The 19,067-nt window shown below is 46.2% G+C and overlaps 1 protein-coding gene across 2 annotated transcripts in view; it reads left to right on the forward strand.

The window, feature by feature from the left end:
- LOC138744554 (zinc finger protein 850-like) overlaps positions 1–19,067 on the forward strand; it is a 73,598-nt gene that overhangs the window by 51,560 nt on the left and 2,971 nt on the right. Inside the window, exon 1 of one of the 2 annotated variants that reach the window (XM_069900915.1) lies at positions 18,066–18,397. The exons of the other annotated variant lie outside the window; for it this stretch is intronic. The gene's annotated coding sequence lies outside the window, so the exon portion shown is untranslated. Of the gene's footprint in view, positions 1–18,065; positions 18,398–19,067 lie in introns of those variants that run through there. 2 annotated transcript variants of the gene reach the window in all.

The raw sequence follows: 19,067 nt of genomic DNA on the forward strand, positions 1-19,067 counted from the left end.
ATGAAATTGTACAAAGCATTGGTTAGGCAAAGTTTGGAATACTGTGTGCAGTTTTGGTCACCGAATTATAGGAAGGATATAAACAAAATGGAGAGAGTGCAGAGAAGGTTCACGAGAATGTTGACAGGATGTCAGGGTTTGAGTTACAGAGAAAGGTTGAGCAGCCTGGGGCTTTTTTCTCTGGAGCGTAGAAGATTGAGAGGGGATTTGATGGAGGTGTTCAAGATTTTAAAAGGGATAGAGAGAGTCAACGTGGATAGGTTTTTTCAATTAAGAGTGGGGGATATTCAAACCAGAGGCCATGGTTTGAGATTGCAGGGGGAAAATTATAAGGGGAACATGAGGGGAAATTTCTTCACGCAAAGGGTGGTTGGGATGTGGAATAAGCTTCCAGCAGAGGTGGTTAAAGCAAGGATGTTATTTACATTTAAGGAAAGACTGGATAATTACATGGAGGGGAGAGGATTGGAGGGGTATGGACCAGGTGCTGGTCAGTGGGACTCGGAGGGTGGAGATTTGTTTCGGCATAGACTAGTAGGGCCAAACTATATGGTTATATGGTTATATTTATGACAGGTGGCACTACGGCACCAGTCGCCCTACCTCCATTGGACCTGGAGGGCGCTACGAGGCACCGCTTGATGTGAATGTGATGCAGGAGCAGCCTTTTAGAGATGCTCTATGATAGGTAAGTTTATGTTTTCCCTCCCCCTTGTAGCCAGCCTCCCCCTTGAAGGCCTGGCATGAAAGGGCCCACCGTCTCTCCATTCCATCTCCTTTCACACAAACGTGATAAGTTCTTACCTCATCCCTGATCGTATCCAATGAACACCTTTTGTTGGTCTGCATTCCTCTCCTTTTGTCTGAATTCTGAGACTTTCTGAAACTTCCTGTTTGCTTATTCCCTGAAGGAGGGCTCAGGCCCGAAATGTCGGCAAAATATCTTTATCTCCTATTAATGTATTTTAGACAGCAATGTTGGAAAAATCTGTGAAAATTGTAATATAAATGAACATAATTACTCAACTTTGTGGTTGTTTTCACTGCACCCCTTAAGTTCATGTGCACGTTAATCCCAGTGAAGCAATGTGGCCTGGGCCATCAGCTGGATGTCGAATTCATGAGGTGAATTTTGTGGTGTGATTTAGACTACAGGCTTCCCCCAAAAAGTAGTAGGGTCCTGCAGGATAAATCATGGTGTAGGAATTGACTAAGAATTCCTGCACTTTCCTTTTTAGTCTGCCCAGGTAACAGCAAATTTCATTGATTGTGCCGTTACATGCCCTAATAGACACTAAAAGACCAGCTGAGTTCCTCCAGAATTTCAGTGTGATTTAACACACCTCCTCCCCCCACCAGCATTCGGGGCCCCAGACAGTCCTTCCAAATGAAGCAAATCTGTAGGGGGTCATCTACTCCATCCGGTGCTTCCACTGTGGTCTCCTCTATATCAGATTGGGAAATCACTTTGTTGAGCATCTCCCAGTGGCCACCTACTTCAATTCTCCATTCCATTCCCCTGCTGACATATCTGTTTTGTTTCATGCACTGCCAAACAGAGACCACCTGCAAATTAGACCTCATCTTCCGACTGGGTACCCTCCAACTGGATGGCATTAATATCAACTTCTCTGGCTTTCGTTAAACTCCACCACCCCCTCACTTCTTCCCCTGTCACCCTCCCCTTGTCCTTGTCACCTTTTGCACAGACATAATCAATTCTCGCCTCTCTCCTTATCATATCCAGACCAGCACCTGTTATATCTTTGTCTCCTATGGAGACTGAAAGACTGGTTGAATTCCTCCAGCATTTCAGAGTGTTTTTACTGTGCTGTTAAGTTTCTTATCCAGTAAACGAGAATTGGAGAATGTGCAAGAGGGGCAGTTTAAGTAGGTGAGCAGTAAAATTGGTGCTGCCATCGAGGGAGCGATAATCGTGTGTGTGTGTGTGTGTGTGTGTGTGTGTGTGTGTGTGTGTGTGTGTGTGTGTGTGTGTGTGTGTGTGTGTGTGTGTGTTTGTGTGGGTGTGTGGGCCAGAGTTAGAGTGGGGAGCTGAGTCTTTGGTGGTGCAGGAGTTAAGACAGCCTTGTAGATGGACAAAAGGATTTGGCAAGAAGGCACAGATAAGGACAGGTTGTTTCAATTTTCTCTTTTTTTTTTCATGGATAATGGAAAATGGCAGCAGGGGAGGGATATGCTCTTCTTGCCAGGGAAGCTAACAATATCCCTGACAACTTCATCTGTGAGAGGTGCATCGAGCTATAGTGATAGGGGATTTGATAATGAGGGGAACGGATAAGAGGTTCTGCAGAAGAGATTGATACTCAAGAATGTTGTTACCTGCCAGGTAGATGATTTAGATGGAGTTCACGACATTCTTGAGAGAGGGTGAGCAGCCAGAAGTCATGGTCCATGAAGGGATAGGAAGGATGTGAGCTCCTCCAAGGTGTTAGGTACTGACAGGACTTCCAGGGTTGTGATCTTCGTTTTGCCACCTGTGCCACATGCTAGTGAGGTTCGAAACAGGATAATACAGCTCAAAATACAGCTAAAGAGATGGTGCAGGAGAGAGGGATTCAGATTTCTGGATCATTGGGCTCTCTTCCAGGGAAGGTTGGACCTTGGGACCTGTAACAGTGGGACATTTTGCATCAGAATCAGAGAGCGATGAATATCCTTGCAGGAAAGTTTTCTCACCAGGGCACTATGGTTAGTGTAGTGGTTAGTGCCACACTGTTACAGCGCCTGCTAATGGGGTTTGAATCCTGCAATGTCTGTAAGGAGTTTGTACATTCTCCTTGTGTCTGTATGAATTTCCTCTGGGGATGGGGTTCCATTTTCCTCCCACCATTCAAAAGGTACCGAGGGATGTAGGTTAATTGTGTGGCATGGGTTAATGAGCTGAAAGGGCCTGTTACTGTGTCCAGCCCTGGAAACTAACCAATTTTGATGTTTTTACATAGATCCAACACTTCTTCTTCCTTAATCTCCGCATTATCCAGCACACAGAACTGTTTAATTTCAACCCCACTGTGATCAAGTTCCTTTTCTCTTGTGAATACTGACGCAATCTATTCATTTAGGACCTCCCCAACCTCCTCCATCTCCAGGTAAATGTTGTCTCCTTTATCCTTTAGCAGCCCCACCTTCATTCTCATCATCCTTCTGCTCTTCACATATGCATAGAATGATGTGGTTGTCCTTAATTCTACATGCCAAGGCCTTCTCATACTGCCTTTACGCTCTTCCAAGTCCATTCTTAAGCTTCTTCCTGGCTACCATATTCTTCTCATGAGCCCTTTCAATATCTAATATATGTTTCCTTCTTCCTCTTGACTAGTTACCTGACCTGTTTCATCAGCCACAGATCCCTTTTCCTACCATCTTTTCCTTGTCCCAGTGGTACAAATGTAACCTGAACCCAGTCCCTAAACTTCCTCCACATTACCTTTGTGCTTTTACCCTTAAACATCTGTTTCTAATTTTTCCTGCCTCATCCTTCATATTTATCCCTTCTCCAGTTAAGCACTTCCCCAGTTTGACTGTTTTTATCCTTTTCCATAGCTTAGCTGAAGCTGAGGGAGTTGTGGTCACTCTCATCAAAATGCTCCCCAACCGAGAGGTCCGCCACCTGACCAGGTCATTCCCCAGAACCAGATCCAGTGTGGCCTCTCCTCTCATTGGCCGGTCCAGACAACTGCGTCAGGAATCCTTGTACACAGCTGACAAATCCAGCCCCTTCTTGCAGTCAGGAGGTGCCAGTCAACATTAGGGAAGTTGAAATCATCCATAACTACAATCCTGTATTTCCCGCACCATTCCCCCTGCTTATCTGCTCTTCGGTGTCCCAGCACAGTGATAGTTCCCTTCCTATTTCTAACTTCCACCCACTCTGACTCAGTGGACACTCCGTCTGCAACATCCTCCCTTTCTACAGCCATGATACTATCCCTGACCAGTAATGACCCCATTTCTACCTCTCACCCTATTCTTTTTCTTTTCAGTAATGGCCACAACATCGTCGTTCCATGTACTGATCCAAGCTCTAAGTTCACCCCTTTATTCCTAATATCCTAGCGTTGAAACAGACACATTTCAACCCCACTAACTGACTATATTTGTCCCCTGTCTGTCCTTCCTCACGAACCCCGAGCACATAGCATCCTGCTTTTGTCCTTCTACCCTATTCTCTGCACTCACATTCTGATTCCCACCCCCTACTAAACTAGTTTAAACCCTCTCCAAACCTGCCCTCCAGGATATTGGTGTCCCGCCGGTTCAGGTGCAGCCTGTCCTTTTTGTACAGATTAGACTTTCCCCAGAAGAAATCTGAACCCCTGGCCCTGGCACCAACTCTTCATCCACTCATTCATCTGCCATAACGTCCTGTTCCTACCCTCTCTGAGACAGACAGAAATCCCAAAATTATCACCCTCGAGGTCCCACTTTTTAACTTCTTTCGCAACTCCCTCAGGACCTCATCCCTACTCCTATCAATGTCATTGGTCCCCACATGGACCCCGACATCTGGTTACTCCCCCTCCAGAATGCTATGAACTAGATCAGAGACATTCCTGACCCTGGCACCTAGGAGGCAACATACTATCTGGCTGGAATTTTTGCAGACATCTTCATTCTTCCCTACAATAATCAGAGGGTCCAACCTGCTTCAAAGGGTATCCAGCATTCTGCTGCCCAAGATAGAGGAAGGTGTCATGCCTCAATGACTAACCACTGTTGGTGCTGACATCTACTGTGACGATGAGCTTTGAGAGGCATTTATGCAGTGAATCAACCATCTCAGGAAGGATCTGGACTCACCTCTTCTCACAACAGGTTCAACGGAAGATGTCACATCACAAGCCCTCCACTCTGCATTTGATCACTTGGACCCCCATGTCAAGCTGTGTTCATTGACTATAACTCTGTTCAACACCATCATACCAGCAAACTCATCACCACAATAAACATTCTGGGATTCTATTCATTCCTCTGCAACTGAAACGTTGACTTTCTCATTGGCAGACCAAAATCCATGCAAACCCCCTCCAAGCTAACCACCAACACAGAGGCATGCCAAGGCTGCATACGTAGTTCCATCCACTTGCCTGCATTAATGGAACGGAGGTGGAAAGGGTCAGAACAAAGTTTCTGGGTGTTCAGATCTCAGAAGACATCTCTTTGGAGCCAGCACTTTGAGGCAACTGTGAAAAAGCCACACCAATCAGTTTCTCAGGAGTCTGAGACTTGGCAAGTCATCAGATACTTTATCAAACTTCTACAAGTGCATTGTGGAAAGTATACTGACTAGTTCCATCACTACCATATTTAGGAACTTGACTGACCAGTAACACAGAAGGATCCAGAGGTAATAAACATAGCCACATTCATCACAGGCTCTAACCTCCCATCTATTGAACACATCTAGGTGAAACACTGCCTCAAGGAGGTAGCCAACATCATGAAGGACCCCCATCACCCTGGTCACAACGTCATCTCACTGCTGCTTATGGGCAGAAGGTACAGAAGCCTGAAGACTAGCGGCTCGAGGTTCAAAAACATTTACATTCCAACAGCCGTCAGGCTCTTGAACCTCCCTTTGTTACACTCCAAAAGTACTGACTGTACCATTGATAACATATTTGTTTTGTGCACAAGGATAACTGAATATTTATCTGTTTTTGTGTGTTTATCCCCTGCTTATCTGCTCTTCGGTGTCCCAGCACAGTGATAGTTCCCTTCCTATTTCTAACTTCCACCCACTCTGACTCAGTGGACACTCCGTCTGCAACATCCTCCCTTTCTACAGCCATGATACTATCCCTGACCAGTAATTGTTTAATTCAATTCAGATTGAGTGTCTAGTTTTGTAGTTTTTTTTAACAAAGAACGTTTAGCTGCAAAAAAAAAGGTTCATATGTAAACACATTGTCCTCATTATCACCTTGCGTTAGTACTTCCAACAATTTTGATTATCCTATTGTAGTGTAAACGCTACAATGAGTGTTGAAGGAAGACACACAAATGAGGAGTTGAAATTGAAGACTGATTATTGCTCTGGCAGCTCGGCTTATATGGGCCCCTGGCGCTGACATTAATGCCCCGCATCATTGGAGCACTGACCTCAGGTTGGCTGGCGTCCTTGCCAGAATTCATTGTCTTCCCATGAGGTCAACTGGGACGATGGCTGGGGTCCCCCCAGGACCACGCAGTCACCATGTTCATCGGCCATTTTGCGGGATGGTCTGTGTCTCTGTGCAGGGCTATTACATGACCCCCCCATCCAAGAACCAGTGACTGGGCCATTGTCCGTAGCCTTTGGTGGCCTGCCCTGTGTTGCAGGGGTGGAGTGCAGACTGACTCGTTACAATCCAGATATGCCGGTTTCAGGCGGCCGATGTCAAGGATGAAGATGGAACCATTGTCTCTAATGACCTTGCAGGGCCCCTCGTAGGGTCATTGTAATGGTAGTCTGCGTACACCCCTCCTCACGAACACGTACTGGCAAGTCTTTAGCTCCTTCAGGACACTATGCTTGGGCTGGCCGTGCAGTGAGGGTTGCCACTGGGCCAAGGACCCCAGCTTTTGCTGCAGGGTCTTGAAGGTCACCACAGGTTCTTCTGGGCATTTATTGGGGGCCAGGAACTCCCCAGGAACGATTAAAGGTGACCATCTCCACTGCCGAGGCATTGCAGTCCTCCTTTTGCACAGGGTAGATTCCCAACAGAACCCAAGGCAGTTTGCCCACCCAGTTGGGACCCTCTAGTTGGGCCATCAAGGCTGCCTTGAGGTGCCTGTGAAACCACTCCACCAACCCGTTGGGCTGCAGATGGTGTGGTGGAGCTGCGTCCCCAGAAAGCTAGCCAGTGCCACCCAGAGCCTGGAGGTGAATTGTACCCCCTGCCCAAGGTCAGGTGCTGTGGGACCCCAAATTGGGACACCAATTTGTGTCAATGAGTGCCCTGGCGCAGGTTTATGGGATGGTATCAGCTAGCGGGACTGCCTCTGGCCACCTTGTGAAGCGTCCACCATGGTCAAGATGTATCTCACCCCATAGGAAATAGTAACGGCCCTACTAAGTTAATATGCACATGGCTGAACCTGTGCTGCGTAGGTTCAAAAGTCTGTGGGTGCTCTGGTGTGGACCTGCACTTTGGAGGACTGACAGTTTGTGTAGGTCCTGGTCCTCTGGCTGATATGTTTATAGAGGCCATGCCAGACAAACCTGTTGGCCACCATTTTGACCGTGGCGTGGATGGCAGGTGCGCCAGGTTGTGATGACCTAAAAAACGCAGCGCCTCTATATGACAGGGACGATGGGGTGGCGGCTGCTGGTAGAATTGTCTATTAGCTCGAACCTTGGCAACAATCTTATAATCTACATTTAATAAAGAAATAGATCTATAAGATCCCACCTTTAGTGGATCCCTAACCTTCTTAGGAATAACCATAATAAGCGCACTGGAAAAAGAATCTGGGAAAGAACCCTCTCTCCATTGCCTGTTTCAAAACCTCCATCAACAAAGGAATTAACAAATCCTGAAATTCTTTATAAAATTTTGAAGTAAAACCATCCTCTCCTGGGGATTTCCCACTGGGTATTAACTGTAATGCTTCTTTTACCTCCACAACGGTTAAAATAAAACAGCTAAATCCTTAATCTCTTTAACCCTTAAAGATGGTAAAGCCAAATCAGGCAAAAAGGTGTCGATTTTAGCATTATCTTCCGATACTTCAGAGGTATACAACTTCTCATAAAATAAATGAAAATTCATCATTGATTTCCCGGGGTTTATAAGTAATCAACACGTCATGTCTAATAGCATTTATTGTCCCAGAATCCTGCTCAGTCTTCAATTGCCATGCTAACACTTTGTGAGCATGTTCACCCAACTCATAATAATGTTGTTTAGTCCTCTGCAACAACTTCTCAAACATAAATTTTTAATGAATTATATTGCAATTTCAAATGAGTTAAATGAGCTTTTTTAGTTTTCGTAGCATCTCGCTGTACTTCTTCTCTAAATTATTCATTCAGCCCAATGATGTTCTTTAATTTTGGCTGTATAACTAATAATATGTCCCTTCAACGCATCCCACAAACCAAATTTATATCAACCAAACCCACATTTATTTTCAAAAATGACTGTATATGATCCCTCAAGAACTTAATAAAATCAGGATTTTCAACAACATCAAATTAAATCTCCATCAATACACATTCTCCATAATTTCAGAACCGGTACAAGTCATTTACAACAAAGAACAATCAGACAAAATCCTACTTCTATATTCAGCCTTCAGAATTCTTCCTTGGAATTGTGTTGATAATAAAAATAAATCTATTCTAGAATAAGAATCATGCCAAGATGAATAAAAAGAAAAATCCTTCTCAGTTGGGTTCAACTTCCTCCAAATCTTTACCAAATTCATATCCTTAATTACCATCACTAACTGTTTGGCCATCATTATTCTAAATACCTATTTTGGAGATTTATCTAACAATGGATCCAAACAACAATTAAAGTCACCTCCAACCAATATTTTATCATATGCCTGGTTTAAATTGAAAAAGGAATCCACCATAAATTATTCATCATCTATGTTGGGAGCATAAATGTTCATTAAAGTCCAAGCTTCTACAAAATTTTACAAGTAGCAATCAACAGCCTGCCAACATCTTCAAAAACTGAGTCCAATGTAAAAGATAATTTTATGAATTAAAATAGCAACACCTCTTGCTTTGGAATTGAAAGAAGTTATAACTTGCCCAACCCAATCTCTCTCTAAATTTTGATCTTCTTTTTCAGTTGAATGAGTCTCTTGCAAAAATGCAATATCAACTCTTTAATATAAGCTAATACCCTCTTTCTTTTAATCAGATTATTAAGCCCGTTAACATTAAAAGTAGCAAATTTAAATTAGCCACAGTAAACTATATACACCCCACCCCCCCCCCTCCCCACAGTGGCTCATTACAAAGAAAGAAAAGACAAAAAGACCCGCATAAGAGAAAAGAAGATAAAACCTCTAAAAATAGAAACTATAACAATATAAGTGTAATACCCCCCTCAATTACACGGGAGTGACAAATGTCAGAATGTGGCTGATGACTTTGGAAGAATTGGCAGTCGAACCACTCCCCCCAAACAGAACAAACAACAAAAATGTAATATGATCAAATCAAGTGTGATAAAAGCCACTTCTGAATCATGATCAACTTGATCACCATCAGGGCCAATGATAATCAACTGTTGAGTCTCCATCTCTAGTTTTCCATTCTTTCCTTTTGAAACTGAAACTATTTGTTGAGTAAACTGGTCTTGCCCCTACTTATTGACAGGCAAAGAATTAGCAAAAGTAAGAGCTTCAGCATCATTATCAAAAAATTGAACCTGATAATCCCCATAAAAACTTTTAATACAACAGGGTTACGGAAATAAATTTATAACCCTTCTTCCACAGAACACCTTTAGCCGAATTAAATTCTTTACAATGCTTAATAACAGCTTGGTTCAAATCAGCATAGAAAAAAAAAACTCTATTATTCTTATCAAGGGATCCTGATTATGTCTAGTGAGTCTTAAAATCAATTCTCCATCCTGATAACACAGACACTGGATCAGAACGGATTGTGCTCGATAAGCTCTGTCCAGTTACAAGCTATTCAGAAAATAAGTTGTTCCCAGAACCTTGGGAATCCACTTTCAGAAAAATTGAACTGGATCCGAGCCTTCAAAATCTTTCGGAAAACCAATAATTTTAACATTATTTCTCCGACTCTGATTTTCCAAAACATCACTCTTCAACAAATCACTCTTCTGAATCTCGTAACTAGTAAACGAATCCGCCATCTTTTCTTTACACTGCTCCACGTAATCTTTACAGTCAATCTTTTTAAATTTATCCTGGACCTTATCCACTACTCTCAAACACTTATTAACATCCATTTTAATAGAAGATTTTTCACCTTTCATCTCAGTTAATTGCTCCTTGATGACTGAAAATCCTTGGCTCATCTGCATGGCCAAGTTCTCCATTTGTTTAGATAAATCAGATAGGGAAACAATAGAATGTGATGGGTCTGATTTAACATAACATAACATAACAATTACAGCACGGAAACAGGCCATTAGGCCCTTCTAGTCCGCACCGAACCAAACACCCCTTTCTAGTCCCACCTCCCTGCACAATGCCCATAACCCTCCATCTTCTTCTCATCCATATACCTGTCCAACCTTTTCTTAAATAATACAATTGACTCCGCCGCCACTATTTCTCCCGGAAGCTCATTCCACCCGGCTACCACTCTTTGAGTAAAGAAGTTCCCCTTCATGTTACCTCTAAACCTCTGCCCCTTAATTCTTAACTCATGTCCTCTTGTTTTAATCTTTCCTCCTCTTAACGGAAATAGTCTATCCACATCCACTCTGTCTATCCCTTTCATAATCTTAAATACTTCTATCAAATCCCCTCTCAACCTTCTACGCTCCAAAGAATAAAGACCTAATCTGTCCAATCTCTCCCTATACTCTAGATGCTTAAACCCAGGTAACATTCTGGTAAACCTTCTCTGCACTCTCTCCACTCTGTTTATATCCTTCCTATAATTAGGCGACCAGAACTGCACACAGAACTCCAAATTAGGCCGCACCAATGTCTTATACAATCTCAACATCACCTCCCAACTCCTATATTCCATGCAATGATTGATAAAGGCCAGCATACTAAAAGCCTTCTTCACCACCCTATTCACGTGAGTTTCTACCTTCAGGGAACGATGTACCGTTACTCCTAAATCTTTCTGCTCTTCTGTATTCATCAATGCTCTCCCATTTACCACGTATGTCCTATTCTGATTCTTCTTACCAAAATGAAGCACCTCACACTTATCAGCATTAAATTCCATCTGCCATTTTTCAGCCCACTTTTCTAAGCAGCCCAAATCCCTCTGCAATCCTTGAAAACCTTCTTCATTATCCACTATTCCACCTATCTTAGTATCGTCTGCATATTTACTAATCCAATTCCCCACCCCATCATCTAGATCATTAATGTATATAACGAACAACAATGGGCCCAATACAGATCCTTGAGGCACACCACTGGTCACCGGCCTCCAACCTGACAGACAATTATCCACTACCACTCTCTGGCCTCTCCCTTTCAGCCAATGTTCAATCCATTTGACTATCTCAAAATTTATACCTAAAGACTGCACCTTCCTAACTAACCTTCCATGTGGTACCTTATCGAAGGCCTTACTGAAGTCCATATAGACAACATCCACTGCGCTACCCTCATCCACATTCCTAGTCACCTCTTCAAAAAATTCAATCAGATTGGTCAAACATGACCTTCCTCCCACAAATCCATGTTGAGTGCTCCTGATCAGACCCTGCTTCTCAATTCAGGCCTACCCTCAGCCAGGCATTATGCTTCCTCCAGAAGTTGTTCCTCCTCCTCTTCTAATCCAGTGACATCTTCCTCCATCGAAACGGAGGTCGGGACAGCCCAACTATGGGTACAGAACTGCCCCCCCACCACACAGAGTTGCTGTACTAAGGGAGGTTGGGTCCCATTGCCACCTGGGCCAATTCTTTGCACATGCACGGTTGGCCATCCTGCTCCGGAGGCGATTGATCCCGATCGCTGCCACCATCTTGTGCAGCAGTACACGAGGTTGGCTCCGGTGTGGTATGGACCCTACCCGTTAACGATCGCTGCAGCCGAAATCGACGCTGGAGACTCCATTGGTCCAGTAGGCTGGGTTTCTTCAGCAGTTCCAGGCTTGCCTTTTTTTCCATTAATCTTTCTCATAGCTGCAGGAAAGGTACTTTAGCAGTATAACTAACAGTTTCAAAAATGTTTTAAAACTGGTTTTGAATAGTTCTGCCAGGGGGGAAGCAACATGGTGGAGAATGGGATCATTGGACCCGACCCTGATAGGATGCGCTCTCCGTTAGAGCTATCCTTTCCCAGGACCACGAAGGCTTTGAGGAGATGCCTCGGGTTTTTACTCATATTACACCCAGTGGTTCGATCTCTCTTAAAAGCCATCTCTTTCCCCCTCTCGGCCAAAGCCCAAGCAGATTTTAACTACTTTTGAAACCACATTACGAAAACCGCCATGCATGTGGTGGACAAGAATGTACATTTCCGGGTAGAAAGCGACGCTTTGGATGTGGCCCTGGTTGCTATCCTCAACCAGGCAGGCAGGCTGGTTGCATTTTTTTCCTGTCATTGCAAGGCCATGAGCTCCGAAACCCCTCTTTGGAAAAGGAGGCTCAAATCATTGTAGAAGTCTTGATGCATTGGAAAAGCTACCTGGCTGGTAGGAAATTTACATTCCTCAATGACTAGTGCTCAGTCGCATTTATATTTAATAACGTCAAGAAGGGAAAAATTAAAAATGACAAAATTGCTGGGTGGAGGATCGAGCTCTCCACCTACAATTATGACCGCCTATCGCCCAGGAGCCCTTAATGACCCTCCAGGTGCCTTATCCAGAGGAAGCTATGCCTCTGCACACACCGGCCAACTGCAGTCTCTACATAATGAGCTCTGCCATCAAGGGGTTACCCGCATGGCTCATTTTGTCAAGGTGCGCAATCTGCCCTACTCCACGGAAGATGTCAGGAAAATGACCAGGTCTTGCCAGGGCTGTGTGGAGTGCAAGCAGCACTACTACTGCCCCGCGAAGGTGCAACTGATTAAGTCATCCAGGCTCTTTGCATAGCTTAGTGTTGATTTTAAGGGATCTCTCCCCTCCACGAACAGAAACACTTTCTTCCTCTCTGACATTAATGAGTAATCCCACTTCCCGTTCGCCATCCCATGTTCAGATACACCCACTTCATCAGTCTTTTGCCTTGTTTGGATATCCCAACTATATACATAGCATCCGGGACTCATCCTTTATGAGCAAAAAGCTACGTCAGTACCTGCTGGTGAGGGGCATCACATCCAGCAGGACTACTAGCTACAACCCCTAGTGGAACAGATAGGTTAAAAAGGAAAATGCCATGGTCTGGAAGACTATCAAACTTGCCCTCAAGTCACTCTGGTAGGAAGTTCTTCCTATGGCGCTTCATTCCATCCGGTCGCTACTATGTACAGAAACCAATGCTATTCCTCACAAGCTCCTATTCAATTTCGAGAGAAAGTCAGCGTTGGGAACTACACTCCCAACCTGGCTCACCACTCCTGGTCTGGTCCTTCTCAGGAAGCACGTGAGGAGAAGAAGCAAGATTGATGTCCTAGTGGAAAGGGTGAAACTGCTCCATGCCAATCCCACATATGCCTATGTATGTGGCAGGGAGGACACCATCTCCATCAGGGACCTGGCACCCACTAGAACAGTGCCTCGTGCCCTATGAACCACTGAGCTCATTCTTGCCACCCTCAGTCAGGGCCTCAGGGAATCCGGTTCAGGAGGAAAGTGCACCCCCCTCCCCCACCGTAGAGCCAGTGACCCTGCCCAACACTCCTCCCTCGCAAGGGAACCAGGAGACCCAAGGCCCTCCCATGCTCCACCAGGATCTCCAGACCCCCAGATCACTTAATTTTGTAAATAACTATATTTTTCAACCATTTTTTTTCTGAACCCATGTTCTGTCTTCATCCACAGACCCTAAATTCTGCAGGAAGGGATGACCATTCAACCGATGGTCAGAACACTTCCAATCTCTTTTCAGTGCCAACCGCTCAGTCCAAGATTCCGCCCTGCTCCAGCTCCCTCAACAGCCCCTAAGGCTAGAGCTGGATGAGGTTCCCACCCTGGATGAGACATATAAGGCAATCGAACAACTGAAAAGTGGCAAAGCAGCAGGTATGGATGGAATCCCCCCAGAGGTCTGGAAGGCTGGCGGCAAAACTCTGCATGCCAAACTGCATGAGTTTTTCAAGCTTTGTTGGGACCAAGGTAAACTGCCTCAGGATCTTCGTGATGCCACCATCATCACCCTGTACAAAAACAAAGGCGAGAAATCAGACTGCTCAAACTACAGGGGAATCACGTTGCTCTCCATTGCAGGCAAAATCTTCGCTAGGATTCTACTAAATAGAATAATACCTAGTGTCGCCGAGAATATTCTCCCAGAATCACAGTGCGGCTTTCGCGCAAACAGAGGAACCACTGACATGGTCTTTGCCCTCAGACAGCCCCAAGAAAAGTGCAGAGAACAAAACAAAGGACTCTACATCACCTTTGTTGACCTCACCAAAGCCTTCGACACCGTGAGCAGGAAAGGGCTTTGGCAAATACTAGAGCGCATCGGATGTACCCCAAAGTTCCTCAACATGATTATCCAACTGCACGAAAACCAACAAGGTCGGGTCAGATACAGCAATGAGCTCTCTGAACCCTTCTCCATTAACAATGGCGTGAAGCAAGGCTGTGTTCTCGCACCAACCCTCTTTTCAATCTTCTTCAGCATGATGCTGAACCAAGCCATGAAAGACCCCAACAATGAAGACGCTGTTTACATCCGGTACCGCACGGATGGCAGTCTCTTCAATCTGAGGCGCCTGCAAGCTCACACCAAGACACAAGAGAAACTTGTCCGTGAACTACTCTTTGCAGATGATGCCGCTTTAGTTGCCCATTCAGAGCCAGCTCTTCAGCGCTTGACGTCCTGCTTTGCGGAAACTGCCAAAATGTTTGGCCTGGAAGTCAGCCTGAAGAAAACTGAGGTCCTCCATCAGCCAGCTCCCCACCATGACTACCAGCCCCCCCACATCTCCATCGGGCACACAAAACTCAAAACGGTCAACCAGTTTACCTATCTCGGCTGCACCATTTCATCAGATGCAAGGATTGACAATGAGATAGACAACAGACTCGCCAAGGCAAATAGCGCCTTTGGAAGACTACACAAAAGAGTCTGGAAAAACAACCAACTGAAAAACCTCACAAAAATAAGTGTATACAGAGCCGTTGTCATACCCACACTCCTGTTCGGCTCCGAATCATGGGTCCTCTACCGGCACCACCTACGGCTCCTAGAACGCTTCCACCAGCGTTGTCTCCGCTCCATCCTCAACATCCATTGGAGCGCTTACACCCCTAACGTCGAAGTACTCGAGATGGCAGAGGTCGACAGCATCGAATCCACGCTGCTGAAGATCCAGCTGCGCTGGATGGGTCACGTCTCCAGAATGGAGGACCATCGCCTTCCCAAGATCGTGTTATATGGCGAGCTCTCCATTGGCCACCGTGACAGAGGTGCACCAAAGAAAAGGTACAAGGACTGCCTAAAGAAATCTCTTGGTGCCTGCCACATTGACCACCGCCAGTGGGCTGATAACGCCTCAAACCGTGCATCTTAGCGCCTCACAGTTTGGCGGGCAGCAACCTCCTTTGAAGAAGACCGCAGAGCCCACCTCACTGACAAAAGGCAAAGGAGGAAAAACCCAACACCCAACCCCAACCAACAAATTTTCCCTTGCAACCGCTGCAATCGTGTCTGCCTGTCCCGCATCGGACTTGTCAGCCACAAACGAGCCTGCAGCTGACGTGGACTTTTTACCCCCTCCATAAATCTTCGTCCGCGAAGCCAAGCCAAAAATACTGATGGCTAGCTTTGCCTCCTGGCTCCACCGCCATATACCCATATATAACCCTGAGCCCTTCTGAAGACCACTGTAAGATCCTACCTTCAGTTATAAGCTAATAAAAGTGTATGTGCTCCTTCCTGTCATGTGAGCTTTTATTCACTCTACAACCACACCACGGCCTATCACCCTCAGGCCAATGAATTGGTGGAGCAGTTTCACAGGCACCTCAAGGCAGCCTTGATGGCCCAGCTCAAGGGTCCCAACTGGGTGGATGAACTGTCTTATGTCCTGCTGGGGATTCACACCATGCCGAAGGAAGACTTCAATGCCTCAGCAGCAGAGATGGTCTGCGACAGACTTTTAATCATTCCAGGGGAGTTCTTGGCCCCTGACAAACACTTGGAAGATCCCACAGCCACCCTCAAGAACATGGCAACCCCTACCACTTGGCCTGCCTAGACATAACATCCCAAGGCACTTAAAGAATTGTCAGTATGTGTTTATTCAAAGGGGCGCTCACCGGCCACCCCTACAAGGACCCTATGTGGGGCTCTATAGGGTCATCTTGGACAAGGGCTCCACCTTCGTCCTCGATATCAGCGGTATGGAGACCTTTACCATCGACTACCTGAAACCAGCAAATCTGGACTGTAATGAGCTCCACATGATGCAAGGGAAGATTGCCCAAGTCAGCGGACAACAGAAATGCAGATGGGCCCACAAAATGGCTGACAAACATGGCAACCATGCAAACCTGGGGCTGACAGTGGCCGTTGTCCCAGGTGACCTCCCACACTGTGGGAACACCAGCCAATTCTAGTCTGGTGCTCTGACACAGGGCCCTGACGTTAGTGTCTAGGGCCCATATAAATGTGACAGCCAATGCAATAAACCAGCCTTGACTTCAAGGCTTTGATTTGCGCGTCGTTCTTCTCCATGCTCACGTAGAACAAACACTATCAAAGGAAGGATGTGGAAGCTTTAGAAAGGATGCAGATTAGATTTACCAGCATGCTGTCTGGTTTAGAGAACATCTCCAATAAAGGAAGGTTGAGCGAGCTAAATCTTTTCTCTGGAGATTTGATGAAAGATGGCAATAGCATTGTACAAAATGATGAGAGGCAGTGATAAGGTGGACAGCCAGCACATTTTTTACCAAGATAGGTATGGCCAATACCAGATAACATAAGTTTCAGGGAAATAGAAGATTAGGGAAGATGTCAGAGGAACAATTTTTTTTTTGTTGCAGAGCACGGTGGATGTCTGGAATGCGTTGCTGGAGGTAGTGTTGGATGCCCAATAGGGGCAGTTAGATTGGCACATAGATAATGGTGTTATGATCTGTGAGGGAGTGAAGGGCAAGATTGATGGTAGACTTGGTTTTTATAGGTCAGCACAACACTACTGTTCTAATAGTTTTTTGTTCAAACCAGCTATCAGGCTCTTGAAGCAAAACTACCCAGGCACCACAAAAAGGCCTGTCTGCATTATTGTAATGGCACTCTCGTCTTGCACGATGTGTGCCATAATATAAATCTATCCCTTTCTGTACACTAACCTCAATATACTATTGCGGTTACTTTTAATTCTTGCAAAGTCCCTGTTTGGTTGCAAAAAGGAAAAATTTTGGTGAACATGTATATCGTTACTGTGCCCTCTGTAATAAACGTGGCACTGTCATTTCTAACGCCCTTCCCCACTTCTCAGGCTTCCACTGCCACACTACCATCTGCCACTGGACAGTTCTTTTTATGCTAATGATCAACCCCACCAGCTTCCATATCGGTCAGATGATACTTGGACATTTCTGCCAACTTCAGCGTGATCTGACCATCAGTCCCTTCCCACCCCTGTCTATTTTTCACAGGAATTTATCTCTCTGACGCTCCCTGCGCTGCATTTCCATCCCCAGTCCCTTTCCCCCCTTAACACACTTCTTGGTATTATCTCAAAAAGTGCTGAACGTGTTCTAACATCGCAACCCTCTTTTTCTTTCGTTCCGAAGGGCCTGAACCTTGCTGCAATGTTCTAGGTCCCGAGATCTCCCTCCTCACCTCCATCCAGGTCACAAACAGACCTTCCAGGGTTTCACATGCACATCGCTGCCACAGTCCCGTACCTCGCTGGCCACGATCTGCCTGCACATTGTCCACCCTAATCTACTGCATTCGGCAGTGGCGAGATCAGACACAGACTGGCATTCGCTTCACGGAACACGAGTCCAAGCCACTGCTGGCCATTGCCAGGGTGAGGCCACCCGCCAGGAATGCTGCTCACACGGGACTGTCACCTCGCCATCCTGCTCTCCCTTTGAATTTTTCTGCTCTCCACCTCCCCTTCCCAAGCTTGTCCCGGGGAGCGGATCCCGTTCTCCATTGGGGAGACAACATGCCAATCGCTGGCAGGGGGCGGGGTTACAACTGTTGCCTTTCCCTATAGGGCGGGGACAGCGGGAGTTCCGCGTCTGATTGGTCAGAGTCTAAGGGCTCGTGCACGGCGAGGCACTGCCATCTTGCGGAGGCTGCGCTCGGTTGCCGTATGCTGCGGTTCGGCTGTAGGCTCTGTGTTCCGGCTCCTGCCTCCACCGCCCTCTCACCGCAACCGGAGGGCGTTGCCTCCTTCGCGCTGATGGCGGAGCGGTGCCGGGCCCCGAGCGACAGGGCCCGCGGCTCCGGGTGCTGAGCAACCAGGCGCGAGACGACGCTGATTGACAACCGAAGGGGGCCGGACCGGCGACGCGGCGCGACGAGCGCGCATGCGCCAAAGTCGGGCTGAAGCGGACGCTGCGGCTGCAGGGAGATCAGCACCCGCTCGGCGAGGGACGTTGATTGATAAGTGGGTAAGTGTCATGGTGCCGTCTCGAGGGCATGCGCAGGACGCTCAAGTCACGTGGAACAAGGAGGCGGAGCTTCTGTGGACAAAAGCTGTGGGAGGCATGAGGCAGGTGAGATAGGGTGATTTATGGAGCGATGAGCATTGTGGGTAAGAATGCCGACATTGCCGATCGGTCACGCAGCGTGAATGTTGTTGGACCGGTGTCCACGACCATTTCACCAACAGGAAAAGATTGATGTCTGCTTTGCTTAACTCCACTACATAAGCTGATCTTCCACGGAGGCGATTTCTCCTTAACCGACCAGTTTCTCCGTGCCCGTTGAAAACTTCCTGACGTTTGGAAAGATCACGGCCATTTGGTCGAACCTGGCTACAGACAAGAGTTATACAGAGTTGACAATGCCTGACCTACTAAACGAGATTCATTGGCGTGGCGTGTGCATTTTTTCGCCCGAATTCCAACATCTGCAATCTCTTGTTTGACCATTTGCATTCTGAATGTGTCTCCTCACCCCTCGAGCTTTTTAGCACTTGTGCATGAAAACCTCCAACATGTGGCTTTTCTGCCGATTTGTTTCTTTTTAATTCACTGTATATTTAAAAGAATAAAGACCCGAGGGGTATGTTTTTTCACATGGAGGATGGTGGGGATGTGGAAAGAGCTGCTAAAAGCA

Source organism: Narcine bancroftii, chromosome 10 (assembly GCF_036971445.1).
Source record: "Narcine bancroftii isolate sNarBan1 chromosome 10, sNarBan1.hap1, whole genome shotgun sequence".
Classification (NCBI taxonomy): Eukaryota; Metazoa; Chordata; class Chondrichthyes; order Torpediniformes; family Narcinidae; genus Narcine; species Narcine bancroftii.